This window comes from Zonotrichia leucophrys, chromosome 15, assembly GCF_028769735.1.
Source record: "Zonotrichia leucophrys gambelii isolate GWCS_2022_RI chromosome 15, RI_Zleu_2.0, whole genome shotgun sequence".
Taxonomy (NCBI): Eukaryota; Metazoa; Chordata; class Aves; order Passeriformes; family Passerellidae; genus Zonotrichia; species Zonotrichia leucophrys.
In genome coordinates this window covers 7,148,982-7,169,331 of record NC_088185.1, presented here as the reverse complement: position 1 = coordinate 7,169,331, position 20,350 = coordinate 7,148,982, and the positions used below count along the sequence as shown (strand labels likewise).

The 20,350-nt window shown below is 39.8% G+C and overlaps 1 protein-coding gene across 21 annotated transcripts in view; it reads right to left on the bottom strand.

Moving 5' to 3' along the window:
• Window positions 1–20,350, bottom strand: part of ARVCF (ARVCF delta catenin family member) — a 246,792-nt gene that overhangs the window by 161,342 nt on the left and 65,100 nt on the right. For 19 of the 21 annotated variants that reach the window (XM_064727179.1, XM_064727180.1, XM_064727190.1 and 16 more), the window contains one exon: window positions 3,217–3,283. The exons of the other annotated variants lie outside the window; for them this stretch is intronic. The gene's annotated coding sequence lies outside the window, so the exon portion shown is untranslated. The remainder of the gene's footprint in view (window positions 1–3,216; window positions 3,284–20,350) is intronic. 21 annotated transcript variants of the gene reach the window in all.

The following is a 20,350-nucleotide window of genomic DNA, read 5'->3' as shown; positions in this document are numbered from 1 at the left end:
TAGGAAGAAAATTCACATGTCTGAAGTGTTCAGAATGAGCCTCTTCCCTGTGGTTTTCACCTGCTTTCAGGAGGAAAACAGAACCAAAACCAAAACCCTTCAGCTGCTTTCCAGAACATGGGTCTTGTTTACCTCTCACAGCCGCATCTAGAGGACTGTGTGGCTGCTCTATTGCTCCACCAAGGAACTGAAAACATCAGCACAAACAGGAAAGAACATAATGGCAGTGTTTGTGTATAATTCTTGAAGCCAGCAAATCAAAATAATTTCATTAGCTCTTACCAACCAATCTTCCTGCATTACTCTCCCATATTTCAACCTCTCTCATTAAAAACAATCAGATTTCCACCTTATGTTGCTTTAAACCAGGAACAGTATCAATGAAGAGATTAAAGCAATACAAAGACAGAAGAAACAGAATAAAGCCCACTGGCTTTAATTCTCTCTAGTAACATCTGTGTCATTCTAAATCCAGGATTTTTTTTCACCAAGCTAGGTTTGGAAGCCTGAGGCATGAACTAAATCTACTCTGTTTAGACCAAAACTGTTGATCTGCTTTCTGCAATGGCATGTACAGAGCACACTCTTCACTGTTTCAGGATCTGTAAATTTAAAATGCAATCCAAGTTCATTTTACCCTTGCAAGTTTAGGATGCAATCCAAGTTTGTGCTGATTAACACCACAGCTTTTTAGTATTACAAGACAAACATGCATTTGAGAACTAATAAATAATTTCTGAGCAAAATAAAAGTATTTAACTCATCTGCTGTCTTGAATAATCATTTCGTTCATGCATAAACATAAAGACATGAAAAACAGATACATTTTAATGAAAGTCTTGGAGAAATGAATCATTCCATATGATGGATTTTAGCATGTAACCTCTCTCAACAGAACAGTCTTTGTTACACACTGCAAAAAGGTGCTGCCTGGTTGAGGAGCAGCAGCATTGCCACAACTGCCAGTTCAACTCCCTGTTACCAGGTGCAAGGTGTTGCTGAATTTTCAAGGCACAAACCCTTATCCCAGAGAAGCATTTCCTATTCTATTAGCCAAGTATCTTGGCTTCTGTGGGGTTAAACTGATAGCCAAAGCAGCCCTCAGAGAATCCTACTGAGGACAAGCCTGGTTCATATCCCTGGGTGTACCAAGATGCCACAGTAACCCCATTGATTAGCCCAGATTCCAGAGCTCTTTACTCATTCAGATCTTCCCTGGCACACAACACAAATGCCGTGCTGGGCTCACACTGCCAGTGCTACTGCCATACTCTGGGCAAAACTGGAAGCATCAGTTTCCAAGGCTAAGATTTCTATCTTTATTACAAGAGCTTTTGATTCACTGGTTTGTGGCTCTATCAAAAATGGAAGCACTTGGGCTGCCAGGGATCACTGGGACGTGGTGTCCAGGCTGCCCTGCAGGTGCTGAGAGCCTGGCACGGGTCACCACAGCCTTGGGCTGGCACACCAACCCCATCCCAGACCTCCAGGGATCCCCTCTGGGCTGCCAACACCAACACCAACCCCATCCCAGACCTCCAGGGATCCCCTCTGGGCTGCCAACACCAACACCAACCCCATCCCAGACCTCCAGGGATCCCCTCTGGGCTGCCAACACCAACACCAACCCCATCCCAGACCTCCAGGGATCCCCCTTTTCCACATCCCCCCTTCCCTGCAGGGGAAACCTCTTCTGAATCTGACCTGCTCATACAGCTCCATTTTGACTGGTCAACTACCACATCTAAATCACATCTGCTGAGGCTGACCCTGACCAGAAAATCAGCAGGAATTGGGAAAAATATTGGATTTAGGGGGTCAGTACCAATTGTCTTCTGGAAAAGTCATTTTCCTCCTGATAGCTATAGTTAGACTCTGATCTCACCCCTTCCAAGCCTATCCTACATTTTTATCTTTGACTAAATCTTAATGCTTTTTGTAGTTTACATCCCCCACCAAGAATATTTCCTATTTCCAGGAACAAACTTATCACTAGTGCCTAATTACAGTTATTTGGAAGCAGAAATATTTCTTCTAAATCACTGAAGATCTGCTTCAAGAAACGACTTTCTATTCAAACATCCTTTTTTAATAACCATCCTGCTGATAACTGCTGAGTGGGAAAAATAACAATTTTGCTTTAACTTTCTAACCACTTCAAATGTTTCAAGCAAATTCTCTCTATTATATTAAAATTAAAATCCTGCACTATATAAACAGGAATACATTTCAGCTATAATAAACACTTCTAACTCATTTCATTAAAACTATGAAAGTAACAGAGGTAAGTCCCAAACAATTCAGAGAGTAAATACAATGTAAACTCTGCTGAGAATCTTTCCTACAAACAGCTTTGAAACTTTAAATGAGCAATTTATTTTCAATAAAACTTTTTGGTTTGACATATATGTTTAATCTAAAAACAATCAAATGAAAATGGAAAAAAACTTTATAAAAGTCAGTAACATGATATATGTTATTCAGAGGATTATTTTCGAGGAATGCTTGGCTAAAACTCTAATCCACCTACACTGAGAAAAATAAAGCAGTACACAGAAGGGAGCAATATTTCAGGAAAACAAACAAGAGTACTTTAATATTTAATCCCATTATTCACTTTCAAGTCCCCAGATTTAAAACAGGGCAAGCAAAGTATTGAGGTGAATTCAGAGCAGCGGAAAATGCTTATGGTCATTCTCTAAGAGACCAGAGGACTGGCTTTGGACTGCAGATAAGATACAGCTGGCAGGGAGGGCATGGAGAGAGGAAAAGACATCCAGAGTCACCCTTACTGGCCACAGGAAGAAGTCCCACAGCTGAGAGACATCCCCTGCTCTGTAAGAAGGAAGCTAAATGAGTATTTCCATCGTAATAGGAAAAGGGAGAGATGGCTCAGAGAAGGCAAAAAGAGAAAACTGTCATCCCTGTTTTCCTCAGCTGCACCTGCATTCTACCCCTTACACTGCTCTGGACACAATGAACGATGGGGCCTGTCCTGGCTGCAGTTTTCAGGGATATCATGGGGTTATTCCCTTCTTTCTGCTCCTCAGCCATTCTACCACTCTGTTACACAAATTTTAGCTGGCCTTCAATAGCATGCAAATGAAGGAATTTCTGAGGTGTAAAGACAATTTAATAAAAGGATAGTGATTTAAGAACACACATACTGAAATAGTAACAAGACACTCAAGAGACTCAGCTGCAGAAACACAGTACCTTTTATAATCTTTCTTTCTTGTAGTGGCTTTTAAGATGGAAATTCTCCCTTGGTTCGATAATAACTCTGTAAGAGAAACAAAGAAAATAACGAAGATTTTTATTCCATCTGGAGCAAATAGGAAGAGGGGATTATTTTTGAATAACTGATAACATTTACATAATACTGTGGAAGTCTTTTATTTGTATCTCTCCTTGGTTCCCCTTCCTGAGTCATGCTGGTTTACAAAAAAGCATTAGATGTGGCATCTATTCCACCATCACCTGAAATCCCAAGAAAATCCCACAAATTGGAGTATTGAAAGTAAACTCCATTAAAAGATCCTCCTGATTTCTGTCCCAGTGCCACTCATATGTGCATAAATCACACATTCCTAAACTTAAAATTTAATCAAATATATATTTAATTCCCCATTAATTCCTAGATTTAGAAGCAAAAAATGTTTGCCTCATAAGCACACACCAGAGCATTTTCAGTCATCCAGATCTAAATGCCATCTAGTGGTTCTAAAAACGTCAACTGTGGTTCCACAGATACACCTCATCCTGTCTGACATTATTTCTCCTAACAGCAGAGAACAGGAGAAATTAGGACAGAAAATTCACCAGAAAGAACTTGATGTTTTACAAAGTCTTCTTTCTTTTTTTTTTTTTTTTTAGAGCTTCATGCAGCATTCCCTTTAAGCATTGTTATCCTAGCAATTTCCCAAAGTTAGCCAGCAGGATCCTTTGTCTTGGCTTCCCACTCTCCTACTCTCTTTCTGAGAGCAAGAACATTCCAAGTAGTTGATTCCTGCAGATCGGCCTTGCTGGGTTTCCCTCAGGTGAATTTTACCCAAAAAGCAGACATGCCACTGCCCTTCCACCAACACATGGCTCCATCCCCTTCTCACTGCTCCTCCTTTGTCTGGATGGCACAAGGCAGCCAAATAAACACCTGAGTGGTAAGTAAGATAAAGTACTTCAATCCTGCAGACTCACTGTAACCCCAGAGGTGCTAAAAGAAAATTCAACATCTCTAATGTAAGAAGAGAGCTTCTTTGAAGCCTAATTTCTTCTAGCTTTTGCCTCATAAGAATATGACTTATCTCCTCTAAGTAAACTAATTTTATTTATTTTATTAAGCCATAAATAAATAATTTTACATTTAGTGTCACATGGAACAGACAGAAACGACTGGAAAAAATACTTCCCTTGATTTTTCTTTCTCCTTTTTCACCTATATTTTTATTGTTGATTCAGAGTCAAGAAGACAAGCTGCCTAAGGCTTGGGATGTCCTGGGTCAGACCTAGTCCTACTATAGCATTCATGTACAGCTGTGGGATTGTTGAATCTTTTTATCTAATAACCTGAGAATAAAGTGCATCTGCCTACTTCATAATATCCCAAACTATATATATAAAATATCAGCACTCTAATATATACCCACAGTATTACTGGTGGTTGTCTACTGATTATCTCACCTGTTCAGCCTGAAATTTAGTGTTGATTACCAAGAAAAACCTCCTTGCCTTTTCAGCACAAATCTAGTGTTTCATTTTACTCTCTGAGCAGGGTGTTTGTCCAGCAGTGGCAGTCCCTGATGTGCTGTGTGGGTTATGGCAAACACCTGGATCAGACAATGCTGCGCTCACAGGGGCTCAGTCCGGCTGCCAGCAGGAAGCCAAGGGCTGGTTTGTCCTGGCTGCTGCCAGCTCAGAGCTTCAGCCCAAACCCTGGGCAGCCTGCATGAGCTGAGGCTCATGGCCATGCTGCAAAGTCCCCCTTTCATCCCCTGGCTGCTGCCCATTTGTTAACACAACCTGTGGTGCCGGGGAGAGGGGGAAAACCCACCAGCCTAGATGGTATTACATTTAATAAAACACCTGGGTTTCATTACAAAAATGCTGCTTCACTCCAGTGATATACTTTTATTGCTAATTTTAATCAAGTATCTTACAGCTCTCAAATGGGAAAGGTGGAGAAAAACCTGTAATGCCTTTTCAGATTGCTTGTTATCTCTCACTTGTAACTAATTACCCCAGTTGCACTGTTAAAGACTGAGTGGTTTTATGTTTACTAGCCAACAAATGACTAAGAAAAAAGAAGACATCAGACAATTACTCTCTAGCTATAGTAACTAATTAAGATAAATATTTTCAGAAGAAAGAACTTAACAGAACATCAAGGCACTGACACTGCAAAAATGTCTGGGAAAGTAAAGCATCTATCAGCAAAGCATTTCTTGCCAGTCAGCGAGTTCCACAATTGCATCCCCACCACACTTCATTCTTGTCCTACTCCAGTGAACATAATTAGTTATTAAAGCTTTTCTAACATGGTGACAATGTGAGCAGCTTATTGGACTACAGGAAGACTTAGGGACAAATTTGGATTCTGCACCATTGCAAATGTCTGCACTGCCAACAGATGAGTATTTTTGCACAAACAGCATGATGGGAAGTACAGCAGCAACGTGTTCTACCATTCCTTTTTCTTAATGTCTTGTCTTATTTTGTATCATCAGCTATGCCTGGTCTGTGCTGGCAGTCCACTCCTCACACCTTCTTGGTCACTTGTCTAAAGGCTTCTGAGCATCCACCCAAGCTCTTGAGAACATTTGCTTTCAGTCAGTGGGAGGAGCAGCCTTCAGCCAGGTCCAGCCCGGGCAGCTCCACTGGAATGCCTGGGCTTGGCTCCCCCTGTGCCAGTCTGAGTGCCAGTGACACAGAGCCAGCGGGACACAAAGCAGGGCTGAACACGTGCTGGGGCACAGAGCAGATCCCTCACCTCTGCACACAAACTGGTCACATTAACAATGCCTGCTGTGAGGCAAGCAAGCAGTGCAGTCCAAAATAAATGAGACAAAACCACAGTGTGGATGGACAAGCAGACTGCTTTTCAATTCAGCTGCAATACTACTATAAGCACACACTGCAAAATCTTGCCCAGGGTATAAATGGAAAGTCTTTATCTTTGGCTCTCTCTGGCATTTCTGGCATTAAAATAACTAATAAGGAATTTGGATGATGTAATTTATTTGGTAGCAGAAAAATTACCTGCAGACTCATGGCTCCAGCCCTCACTGCACACCTACAACCTCAAAGCAGCCTCAAGGAACAAATGTTTCTGTCACTTACAGCAGCAGATTGCAGTCAGCACAACTTCACTTGCCAACAGCTACCCCAATGGAAAAGAGACCAGTGGAAAAGAGCTCACTTACTCCCAGATTAATTTGTCTGTCCATGTTTTGTTTTATTGATTGCAAGAAGCTGATACCCTCCAATTGTATGTTTTCCTTGGCAAGAGCTCTTGTGACAGATAAATCACCAGAAGTTTGGGCAGAGCTGAATAGAGCTCTCTGAAGTGTATTTTGTATCTGCTGTGATTTACTTAACTAAGAGACAAAGAAGTGAAAAGAAAGAATTTTCTTCCTTTGCCTTACATCTTCATTTGCTAAACTGCTATTTTATTTCACAAAGAAATGTGGGGTATTCTGACTGACAGCACAGTTCTGCTTTTATGTAAGGTATCAGATGGCAAACATGAGGTAGCTACATTATACAACTCAGTGTGTGGGTATATGCTTTGTCACAACTTGCATCAAAACATATGAAACAGTCATGGGAAGTGAGGTTTCTGCTCTTAAAGATGTGATACAAACATAATGAACAGCAGTCACTCTGCACACTCATTACAAAGCTTTCCATCAAAAGAGGTGGACTTCAAGCTGTTTGATATTTTAATATTTACACTCAATTATCTCCAGAAATTTATTTAAAACAGCATTATTTTTGTGTTACTTAGGAGCTCTGAGTTCCCTTAGAAACTCCTACTCATTCTTAATTATAGTGTAAATCAGCATGTTAACATCAAGCGAGCAACCACTAACTAAAGCAGCTGATACAAATGCAGACAAAGTTCAGACAGAAGTAGTGGCAAAATGCCCAGAAAGTTCCAAACCCCCTCTGAACAGCTCAGTCAACGCGGAGAGATACACAGACCTTTCAAAAGAGATGCGCTGGGTAATAGCAGTTACTGCCAATAAATTTTATATAAATATTACAGAAGTAGTAAAGAGCCCATGCATCAGTACACAGACATGTCACAGATAAGAACTGTGGCTTTTTAAAATGTCAGGACTGAAAATGTACAACAGCCTATAAAATGTCACTCAAGTCATTACATGCTACCAGTGAAGTAAATAATTTATTACAGAAACAATGGCTGAACTAACTCTGCCAAACCAGGTGCACCTATTTCCTCTACTGTGTTGCTCTGTTGATAAAGAAATGACATATTAAAAGAAAATGTATGAAATACAGAACTACAAAAGCCAATGTACAGAGATTCACTTTGCTGTGCTGTGACACAAGCAAAATTAAAGCTAATCCTTTCTTCTGAAGGAAATGTCACAGACTTCTGTGCATTTGGAAATTAATATTTATAAAAGCCCAGACAATTTAGTGTTTTTAATACAGGACTAAGATTTCCTCCTGAACATCAAACAGAGAAACTGCACTCTAACAGCAGTTTCTTGATTGCAACAAACCTCAATGACAGTATTTCCAAGTCATGTTTTCCATCATTCCGATTAGCAACTGTGTACAACTGGGACATCTGCAAAATCCACCAAGTAGCCATAAATTATACATTCCTAACTCTTTAAAGTTAACACATAATAATCTTCTTATCAAGAGCCTGCTGACAGCTGCTAGTACTATGTTCCTAATAATTCTCATTACAAACAGACATCCAGGAATGGAAAAACAAGGTACACACTGGTGCAGACACATATATAATAAGTGAGACTTTACCAACAGCATTGTTTCAAGAACTTACATAGCAATAAAACTATAACTGAACACCTTTTATTTTAAAATGTAATTTAAAATTTTACAGCCTAAGATGCATAAGAATTCATCACACCCAATTAAATTAAAATGCAGCAGTTGATCACTTTTAATGAAAATTTTTAAAGGAATTTTGTTATATTACATGCTAATATAATAATATGGAGTTTCATTTAATTTAGATGATGAATTATCTAATTTTGTTTTCTAGTATACTAAGGGTATCTAAATTGAACTTGATAGCATTCATGGGGTAACCAAAGTCACCTTTTATGTATTATGGAAAGAGGATAAATTTATTCATTTAAATGGGAGGCAAAGGTGATCTTCCAAAATTCTATAATGAAATTTAATCTTGGAAAAAGAAGGATAAAAAAATCAATCCTGGTTTTAGTAATAATATATTAGTGCCAACAAAGTTCACAACAACTGTGGGAAACTGGTTGCAGATGTTTGAATTCTCCAGGGTAGAAATTCCTCCCTCAAGCAAGCCAGACCCAGTCCTGTAACCATAAGGTTAAGAGAGCAGATTTTCTAAAGCAGCCTGGAATTTTTAGGAGAATCTTTGTTCACAATTTTAATTCCAAAAGGAAAGCTGCAATTCACAATCAATATCCTACTGCAGGCATAGAGCACAGATGAGCCTGCAGCACAGCAGAGCCATGTCCCAGTTCCATGGGGGTGCCAATGACCAGCAGCAGCATCAGCTGCTCTGTGCTGCTCTGACAGTGCCTGGTGTGCCCATGATGCTGCACTCACTGCCCGTGGCCAACAGCTTCTGCCCTGGCAATTACACTGGCAAAGGCTCAACTTGAACAAAAGCAGCTACCAGATAGTTTGTCAAGCTAGGAAATTTCTTACCAAAAATATGTACTTGAAAAATGTCCAGTTCTTTCTGTGCCCAAACAGAAGAAGAAAATCAGCCTGAGTGAAAGCTTAACTAACAATATTTTGTGAATAAAATTATAGGGTAGCCTAACTTAAGAACTGTTTTCCTGATAATTTGCATTGCTGCAGATAAATCTGAATACTCTTAATAGTGTAAGCTGACCACTAGAATGACCACATGCAGTCACTACTAGACCAGCACCCAATTCTGTAACTGACATAAGACCTTCTACCACAGAAAAATTACTGTCACATGCTAATAAGGGTAAAAGAAAGGAACAAAAAGTACAGGTAAGACTGGAGAAATGACACTTGACAGGGAGAATGACAATTTGCTGGTTGTCAAGAGCAGTGAGTGACAAATCTCTGGAATCTCAGAAGTAATCCTTCACACCTAAGTGATACCTTCCTCTTGTCCTTAAAAAAGACACAATTGAATGAGGCCTCAGTCACATCTCTTACAGCACTTCCTCACATGAAGCAGGATTTAATTTTTTTTTAAACAAGAACTTAGAAAAGTAGCTTGAAAAATGGGGAGTTCTGTAATAAACCTGCAGAATCCATAGCACTCTCTTGGGTGGTAGGAGCTGCACACATCTTCCAGAAAACTGGCAAGGTGGATGTGTGTGTATGCAGGTAAGCTTAATGAACACTCCCAAAGTAACAAAATACATATAAATAGTTAGGAAACCAAATGGTAAGTAGTCAGATCATTTCAGATGGGCTGGCATTCTTTAAACTTTATGTTTCACAGAAGCACTGATTTAACTAATGAGGTCTTAGCAGTAGGAATTGCAAGAATGGAAAATCTGTACCTGCATGACAGCAAAAGAGCACAGCAGCACAGCATGTCTTAGACAACAATTATGTATATTCTATTTAATTGCATAACAAAGTTTCCATTTGTCTTTGTTTAAAAATAATTTAATAAGTTCTGTTTATTAATGATGAACTAAAGGCAGAAACATAAGAGAAAAAGTAAGGCCTCTTACTCAGTCATGCCAATGGAACAGTGTGACATTAGCACAGATTAGGATCACTAATATGAATTGCTTCAATATAGCAAAGGGAAAATTAAAGGTGAATTACTGTAGTAATCTAAACAGAAAAACAATTGCCAAGGAAAGATATAAATAGCATCCAAAATTGCTGCTCTAAGAATGTAAAACAGATGGGTAGGGAGAATATCTAGGGATAGAAGAAATCAATCATTTGCAGTTGATATAGATGAGAGCTTAGTAACCTTTCCTGGCCAACTGGGAATTCACACAAAAAGCAGGGATAGCCTAATGAAGAAGGAAATATGAAAAATATTCCAAGTCCCAGAACTCTTACAAGCTTCATGCTTCATTCTAATGCATTCAGGCTACTGGGCAGTCATTGCATTCAGGCTATTTAAAGATGCACCAACATATTCAAGCACTAAGCTACAGGTCTCTCAATTCCCAGGACAAACAAGAGCAGCTAAAGCATGCACCAAGTTTCCAGAAGTGTGTGTTCCACACTTGCATATAAATTCTGTATCTATAATCTTACATTAATTGAAGCATGGTAAACATATACATTTATTAACAGAGTTTGTTTCTTAGTGTTTTCAGTGCATGTTTAACAATCGTAGAATTGTAACAGTTTTTTGGGTTTAATCTGGTCTTTAAACACTAAGAGAGTTCAGCCTCTTCTTTTAAGAGGATTAAAACATGAAAGCAGCAGGAATTTGGTTATCCAGGCACTTCTGAAGCAAAATTATTTGCTTTGCCACACTGCTTCCTTTTTTATGGTGACTGCTCTCATCTCTTTCATGTATTACTGTAGCTCTTCTGATATAGAAAATTTATTACAAATCTACTGTAAAGAAGTTGAATCAATTATTTAGACCTATATTAAAAAAATAAACCTCTTGTTTTGTATTTATCTTTAAGGACAATTAAGGGGATTACATGAAAACATATTCCTACAATTCTAACATCTTGCTAATTTCAAGCAACTTCTTGTTGTTTTTCTAAGAAATATTGGGAGGATGTGCTACAGAAAACCTAACCAAGAAAGAGTGTTGGGATTCTGAGACAGACAAGCCAGTACTTAAAATAGGAAGAAAAAAAAAAAAAAAAAAAAAAAGAAGGTGGGGGAGTAAACTCAGATCACTAGAAATTTGGCAATTACAATAAACTGCCCAATCTATTTCAGTGACAGCTTTATCTCAGAGTCCCAAATTCTGCGTTTTTCTCCCAGTGGAGACACAAACAAGAGAGCAAAGGTTTTTGAAAGGCCAAATTAAGCAGTGTAGTACTGAGGAGGAGAGCACATACTAGAAAGCCTGGCAGTGAAATGCTGACACCAAATACATTTGTGGGCAGGAAGAACACAGAAACACTGGCAAGGAAAGGCACTCAGGAGAGCCACATTTACACTGTGAACAGAAGAGCAGTGCCACGTGTGAGCTGGCCCTGGCAGCGTGTGCCAAGGTGTGACCCTGGAGAACGGTCCCAGCTCTGCCCAGAGAGCCTCGGTCGCTGTGTTTGTCCCTCTCGCTGGACGGGCTTTAAGTGGCTGTGGTGGCGCTTGCCAGGACTAAAATCTGAAGTAGCAAAGTAGCAAACTAATTCATATTAAATGATAATTCTGGTATGTGATTTAGTGACTGCAGAGAACTGTCTCTGTGGCTAGACAGAGGAAAACAAGAAGGAAAAAAACACATGCCAGCAAACAAACAAGGAAAATAAGGTGAACAGAGAAGAAAGCACACACTGAGTCTGTCCTACGGAGCCACTGCTGGTCAGGAAAGAGAACAGGTAATTACTAGAAGAGAAATAAACAGGAAAACAATTCATATACATTTGCTCCATGCTACAGTTCCTGCTCTTCATGTTGATAGCAGGATTAATACACATTCCTGGTAAGGACAGTAAGCGTGGAACAGCATTGCTTTGAAAATTTATGTATTTATCAGTATAGATTTGACACACTTGTTGAATCTGTTTTTCAGTACCATATAACCTTTCCCCTTTTGCTCATAAAAACCACAGAAATGAGAACAATTGAGGTCACAGAAGTAGCAGTGGCATAGCTTTTGGAGGTGTGGATGCACAGTGCCACACTGGGATCTCTCTGGGCTCAGATGTAGTTGAGATCTCACACCCTGCAGAACCTTTCAGCTGAGCACTCTGCTCACTGCAGCTCAGGCTCAGGGAGTGGAGCAGCAGGCAGGGACTAACACAACATGAGAAACCACAAAGCAGTGAAAAGCTGACAGATCTAATTTTAGTTTTGCCAGCCTGGACAGCGTCCTCGCAACAAGCGCCGAGTGCGATAAAACTGATGAACAGCACCGGCCGCCAAATGCACAGAAGCAGCAGCTCCATCACACAAGTCTTATGTGCATCTTAAATATTTATAATGTGCAGATTTAAGAGACAGAATGTGGCTGCACATCTGTTCTTTCAATCCAAAGGCTGCTGTTGGATGGGAGCAGCCAAGCTACTGCAGGTCCTGCAGTCCCGACACTCACGTGGGGCTGGGCCGGCTCCAGCACCTCAGGGCCGGGGACACCACCAAGGTTCAGCTGCCAAACTTCTCCCCTCTCATTTTATTATTCCTCTTGAATGATTCAGAGATGTCTCTCGTTTCTGTGGCACCAAAAATGCAGCTAAGGATTGATGATGCCAAAAACACTGGCCTCAAAAAACCCTCAGCTTGACTAGTTAATAGAGAGAGGAAATATATTTCATATAACTACCTTGGAAATGAGCAAGATATTTTGATTTTAAATCACAACAGTGTCACAGGCATTAGGTGCTTCTCAGATCTCAAAACATACAGAAATGAAACAGATCCTATGAATACAGTATCAGATATAATGATACCATATCAGACTTGCAAAACTGCACAAAAAATACACTTATCTGAGACTTGCTAGAAAAATTGCAATGAACTAACAAGTAATGATATACTTTATATTAAAAAAATGTAATCACCCTGAGTAGTCTGAAGAAAAAAGCTTCTATATATTAAGCTGCTCATATAATGCTAATAAATCTCCATGATAATATAAAATAAGCTGCTATTTCCTCTAGGCCTCATCCAAGTCCTACTGTTCTTCTCCCTTAGAAAGGGAGATGGATTTTTCCATGTGTCCAGAGACTATCCAGACACTAAAAGAGAGCATGAAGCAAATATACCATCCACTGAAACCCTGTTATTAACCTACTTTTATTAACAATACCAGAGTTTTAATAACATAAAGGGAATTCCACGGTTTTAAATAATATTTTTTCATCCACCAAAGTGCCCATAAATTTTTGTAAATTTTGGTAAAGCCATTAGCATATATTTTCCAAGACCTGGTATATGCATAACCTTATTATTAAAAACTCTAGCAGGCTCTCTGACTGTTAACCACACTCAGTCCTACATGAAGGCAACAGGAAATTAGATTGTGGAAGAACTACGTAATTTCACTCTAGATGTTAATTAAAAGAAATCACTAAAGCCAGAGAAGTTTAAATCAATGAGAGAATAAAAGTCCACATTTAGGTGAGATCTAAATCCAAGGCTAAGGCCACAATAAATCTTAACATTACTCGGCCGTGTTCACTGATGCTGAGACCTACAAACTGCAGCCTCTTTGCTGCTGAAAGTCACAATGCACCATTCTTTTAATTAAAAGTTGTTTAGGAATATGACTGAGCTTTCATTAGCTCTCTGAGATGCACAGTTTTGAAGGGCATATTTTAATTGTATGTGTGTCAATCATAAACCCATCCAACTGTCATGGAAACACACAATCATGAGGAGTCAAATGATTAACTTGGCAGCTGAAACAAAAGTTTTATTGTTGCAATTGACTGAAACTCTCTCGTTTGCATATATTAAGCTGAATGGAATTACAGTAATGGCCATGCTGCTGGACACAGTGCTTTGTCAAGACTTTAAACAGATTTAGTGCTTAAATTCTTTCTAGAAAACATGCATTATTCTGATTGTATTTAAGCTAGAGATAGCAGGAGAATGCTTGGTCCTTAATATCTGTAATGACATATTCATGCAAAAGGAAATTATTTAGACTGACTGACTGTGAGCTCAGTTTCAGGAGCTGGCTGTTGAAACGAGTAGATATAATTAATTATACTAATTTACATGCATATATAACCTGGATACAACAGAGACACCACAGAGAACTCTAGCATTTCTTTTTACATCTTCATTTCTCAGCTGCACCCAACTCCACACTTGTGAAACACTAAGAGGAATGTGAAGAATGTGCAGCAACATTTAGATGTGTCTAAAGGGTGGCATTTGCCCCTCTCCCAAGTGCTAAGGAAAGGAGAAAGAAAACTGGCCCCCAAATGCCAACAGCCTATATCCCTGGGAAACAAAACTCACCAGCCCAGATTCCTGATGGCAAATTGCAGGAGCCACTGGGCACAGCTGAAAGAAAATCCACAGCTGAACAGAAAAAAATGAAACCAATTTCAAGTGTATAGAAATACTTTTTTAGGTTTTAGGGAAAAATATCCCCAAGTGAATATTAATTCATGTTCTATTTCCAATTCATAAAATACTTAGGAATTACATCAAATTAGGTAATCTGGGTGCAGTGTTCATTTTGAATAGTATCTAGTACCTGGTTACCTAGTCACAGCCCTGAAATTTCATTCCCTTGCCATAGCTCAAAGTTCTTACATTTATTATAACATTGCATAACCTTCACATTACTCCTTCTCAATGCTGAACTGCTCTTCTGATTCCAATCAGAAAGATCTGAAAAAAATTAGATCATTAAAAAGACCCTCTTTATTCAGAAACACATGAACAAAGCTAAAAACGTCACTCTACATGCTGTGCTTTCAATTCAGATTATTATATCAATTTATTCAGAATCACTCACCATCAGTGCTCTTGGACTTAAACTTCTCCACCCCTTACTAACACACAAACTGCCCAGGACAACAGGTACTAGTGAAGATTCTTGTTACACAGAGAACTATTCCCCCTAATACATCAAATTCATAAATAAATGCATGGGCTGTGTCAGAATTTCCTTTGAAGAACAAAGCTATGACAGCTAACATGTTCTTTGAAATAATGAGAAAGGAATGGATGCAGCACTGCACCCTGTACTCACACTGTTAGCCCCTACTGGAGCTGGGAAATCTGGCCACAAGTGCTACTGCCCTGAAGCCATGGTTTGGGGGTGTGAAATTTCATGCCACAATATCTAAAAATATGTAGAAGCTGGATCAAGTTCAACATCAGCACAAGTCTACTGAAGTATAAGACTGGCCTTAAATATTTCAGCTATTCCAGCACTGCGGACTCCTACCCCTAACAGTGCCAAAGAAAAGCACAGAGATGAACTTACAGTAGTGCTTTCAGGATAAAGTTACAGCCAGAAGGGATGGGGGCTGCCATCCTGGGTACGGAATCCAGATGCTCTGCTGCAGCAGGAACAGGGACAGCACAGCCTGAGCAGCACAGAAGGCACAGGAAGAGCTCTCTGAACTCCTTGCAGCCCAGTGCAATACAGTGGTTTGCTCTTGATCTCTGAACCTGGAATCTCTCAGTCAAGAGAGCCATTTCTCCTACATTTTACTATGATGTAATCTAAAACAATTTTTACTTTTGTTTGTTTTTTACAAGCTAAGACACTCATGTTTACAATGTTCTGCACCTCCACTGGATCTCCTAAAGCTGTTTTGTCTGCAACCAACTTCTGATAATTTGTTCTGGGTGGTCTTCAGGACATGAAGTAAACTGGTACACTGCACCTGTTTTTTCAACACATGTGATCATTTACGTCCATCTTTGGTATTGTTCAAGATACAGTGAACCAAAAAGCTAAAAACTGTGTTTGAGAACTTCTGTTCCATTTCTGCTTGTCATTTAAAACTTTGCTTGCTATTTATTCTGACTGTTTAAAATTTCAGTACTTCAGAAATTTCATGCAATAGTCCTCACAAAATCTGGTTTGATAGACAGTACTTTGAAGATAAAATCCAGACAGATACTTTTTAACCACTAGAATTGTCTAGTAGTGAATTTCTGCTGCTACAGAAAGAAGCAGCAAATGCCTGAAGCAGAATTTCACTGGTTTGGATTGTTTACTAGAGAGATTTAATTGACACACCAGCAGGTTATTTTGCTGATCTCCCTGCCTGTACTCTGGTTCTGCTCACAGATGAATCAATGATGTTGAAATCTTGTTACCTGCCTCTGTGGCTTCAAAACATCTGACTGTGCAAATTACTATTTTTATCCCTTTTCATTTGATAGGCTAGCTGTGTTATGCCCAAAAATGTCATAAGGAGATATTATCTCCTCTTTTAGCAATTCAATACACCTTATAATTAAGAAATATTTATTAATATTCCTGTATCTGTCAAACCATTAACTCCACACAACACAAATGAAATTACATCTCCCTGGAACCCTCCTAAGATAAAACAGGATCAAGATTAAAAACTATTGCAGCTGATCTTAAGGCTTCTTTTTATGGTGGTCACTCTTCACTGTGAGGGCAAACTGCCACGAGGAATGTTACCTGTAAGAGCAAGTAACCTACCTGAATGGCTGGAAAATGCCAGGGGTTTGTTTTGTTTTGTTTTTGGGCTAGTGTCTGAATTTGCTCCAGCTCTGGAGTTATGCAGAGGTGTCGGTAGCAGCAGGTCAGGGGTGGAGACATCGCCTGCCCTGGCTAACACGTGCCCTCTCCTGGCTAAGCCAAGCAACATTCTGTCTCCTTCTGAACCTCCTGTGGGATAAAATGCTTTTCAGTGCTCCAAATGGTGAATTCTGATAAATACACAGAACCAGTACCTTTGGCATGAGTCAGGATGTAATGCAAAGGCAGAACAACCTGTGTTGGGACTAACCAGGAAGGAGTGTCTTTGAGGTTTCTAAGATTTCTTTGAAGATTAAAGCAAAGACTTTAGCAGAGATACAAGCAAAGATTTCTAAAGAACTCTAAAACTGAAAGTGCAAAGGAAATGGTAAAATATGAAACACACCTTTCAAGTGAAGCAGGAAAAAATTATTTATTTCCCTACTGGTTTAACTGCTTTGCAGTATTTTAAGACTATACTTCCTTCCTTCAGGTGCAGGACTTCTACCTACCACAGTTCCTTAACACACCTTACACAACCTCGAGCATACTGCAGTCCTTCTTACCTCCCTTCTCCTGCATCCCTTCTGCACTGTCCCAAGGGCACTGGCCATGTTTGCACATTTCCCCATTTGCAATTACAGCAAGTAAACATCAATGGGAAAGGCATCCCCTCCTGCAGAGGGACGTGTTGCTGTGAGATGAGCAGAACTGGCTCCTGGCAGGCACTGGACAGTGCTCACTCAGCTCACGGTCAGTGCCACTGGCAACAACAGCAATGCTTCACTAGGGGCATCTCAAGTGTTGCTGCTTTTTCCAACCAGCACAATTCCTGTTCTGTGCCTGGTCTTTCGTCCCTTTACTATCCACAGAGAACCACAACTAACTCAGCCACATTTCAGTTGAAGATTTCTTGCTCCAGACTGTTCTGTGGTTCTGTACCACCCATCCATTTACCCAAATCATTGGGGGGATTACAATCCCTTCCCCAGCTTATTTTCTCCAAGGAAAAATGAAAATGACAGAATGTTTCTTGCCTTATCTGTTCCTCATTGATGCAGAGCTCTATGGCTAAAATGCTCATCAGTATCAAAAGCCTGGGCATGACTGAACTTTGAAAAAGCTAAACACCAACTGGTTTGATTTACAGACCCAGGAGACCAAGTCAATTACAAAAGAGTAAAGTAAAATTAATTTTCCATTCAGAGCTGTCTTTAAAATGTGCCGCCTAGCCTGAAAAATATAAAAATTAGTATTAAGTAGATTGCATAATTGCTTCTGCTGGGCAAAATGGCTTCAAATTCCACCTTCATAGTTGTCACATACCCAGAACATACCAGAAGATGCATCCAGGCAAGGCAAAATCTAAGAATTTTTCCCCCTTATGTCACTCCACTGAGTTCTTTGGACTTGGACAACCACTGAATATAGAACATCTCAAGCTGCACCAGCCTGATGGTGTCTCTGTAACTGGACTGAGTCTCTCTGGCATCTGTTTGGGAAGCACAGCATAAGGCAAGTTCATCAGTTCAAACCTCATAAGAGATGGTGCAGATGCACTGCAGAGCAGATATTGCAGACTTTATTTTCCATTTGAGAACTTTGCATCTTTTAGGTAATGCACATACATAAATACAGAACATTAGCATAACAGCTTAAGAGATGCAATCTGGGATATTTTAAGCTTCATAAGAGTTTGCAGTTTTACGACAGCATTAAAAAGCTCTTTGATTCAGCTGCAGGTTAACACACAGTGCCCCATTTTCATTTCCGTGCTAGCTGATGTTAAGTTCGTGTGGCACATGCAGCAGAAGGGAAGCAGCCAGGGATGAGGAACCCCTGGCAGGCACAGGCAGGGCTGCACGCCTGGCACGGCTCCAGCAGTGGAGCTGCTGGGGAAGGAGTGGCTCTCACTCCCGCCACAGGGATCCGGCCCTCAGCCACTCACACGGGTCCCCACATCACAAACAACAAATTCACTCCCAGAAATAAATTGTCTCGTAAATTCTTGTCATTCAATATTGTAATTGTGCTTCTGTGGCTTAGATTGTGGTAACTGGGAATGAGGCAAGCAGGAAGTGAAGGGTAATTGTGAAAGGTGAAATTCCCTTTTATATTGAAATAATTTTGTTATGAATAAGGGACCTGGAAAAGAAGGACAGCTATTGATGAGCCAGTGACAGAATAAAAACTTCATCAATTGCTGAGGTTATTTAGTGTGTCAGTACTGAAAACTTTGAAAGCTTCTAATTTTGTTCTTCACAAAAGAAGCTCCCTGCTGTTAACAACTTCACAATGAATTTTCAGCATTCAACTTCAAATCAGAATCAGTACTAGAGCTTAATACTTCTCTTATGTACTAAATAAAACACAAAGCTCAAATTCTGGGCAAAAAGCATTACCAGCTATTTACAATTTAGGCAATTCCTTTGTATAGATAACAAATCAATCTACGTATCTCAATCCAGCAAGTGAAGTCTGATTACAGAAATATCTTAAATATTAGTTTACATACTCAATGAAACTCTGCTCCAAACAGCACTTACATCAATCTAAATAAAGTATCCAGTACACAGATACTATTTTAAGTGCCTTTTGCTTCTGTTTTAGTAGGTGTAATGAGAACAGTGGGCACAATGATATTTAAACAGAAGAAAGTACAGCTTGGTTTCTGCACTGACACGAAATGCAATCAATCTGCTAACACCTGACACCCGGTAAGCTCACAGTATCCATAAAAAGTATTACTATGTCTATGTGTTAGAAACATCCATATTCTTGGCTCCTTTCTCTCCTGTAAAGCAGGAGAGTGGAATTGCTCTCCTGAGACTCATAAACAGATTTTGATTTCATCCAGGAAAACTTTCATCTTTCTCTTTGCAACAAAAAAAGTTTTTCCACCTCAACTTCTTTGCAGCTTCAATAAAGCAGTATGATCCATGGCTATGTGGATAGAGCAGCAGGTTCACATCACTAGACACAAAATACCACAACTCCACAGCAAAAACGATTTTCTGAGAGCTGTTTACAGCTTGTAAGACAGAAGAAATTAAGATACATTTATATTAAACAAGTGTAGCCTTCCCTTCTTCTTATGGGTTCTATAAAACATACTTTATTTCCTTCCATATATCCTACCCTTATGTATAATGGCAGTTTCATAAGCCCTGACTCAAAGAGAATAACTTCTGCTGGCCAAAGAAATCAGCCCTGCCTATGGTCTGGGAGATTTGCCAAGGAAAAACAAGCTCCATGGTAAAGGTCATTAGGAATGAGAGATTCTTTAGGCTTGTGCTGAGTACAGAGACTAAGCCACTTCTTTTGGTAGGAAGTGTGCAGGTAGGGGATGAGCAAACAGCAGCTCCAGACTCTCCCACTCCTGCTTTTCTGAGTATAATCAGGGAGCCATCCATTTTGACCTGCTTTCCTTTTGGTTTTGATGTCATGCACTACAAACCCTAGCATTATGCTTACTAGGACAAATCTATTGTCCTGTGCTAGAAATCCTCTCTAATAGTGTGGGGGATGCTGGCAGTAAGGGCAGTAAGTCAGCTGGCTGCTGTTATCATCAATCAAGCATGAAGGCTCTGCTTTTCTGCAGCCTGAATTCTTTATCTAACTGATTAGTCATACAGGCCAACTGTATGGCAGTGCTGCTTCCCATCTCCCATCACAGAACTGCTCCATTTGGAGTATTAAAATCCAGCTGATGAGGTCAGTGTTGCATGACACAGAGGAAAGGGAGGAAGCACAGCAGCAGAGGACAGAGGAAGAGATACAATCCCCTTATCCCTACAGATCTTCATACCAAAAGGA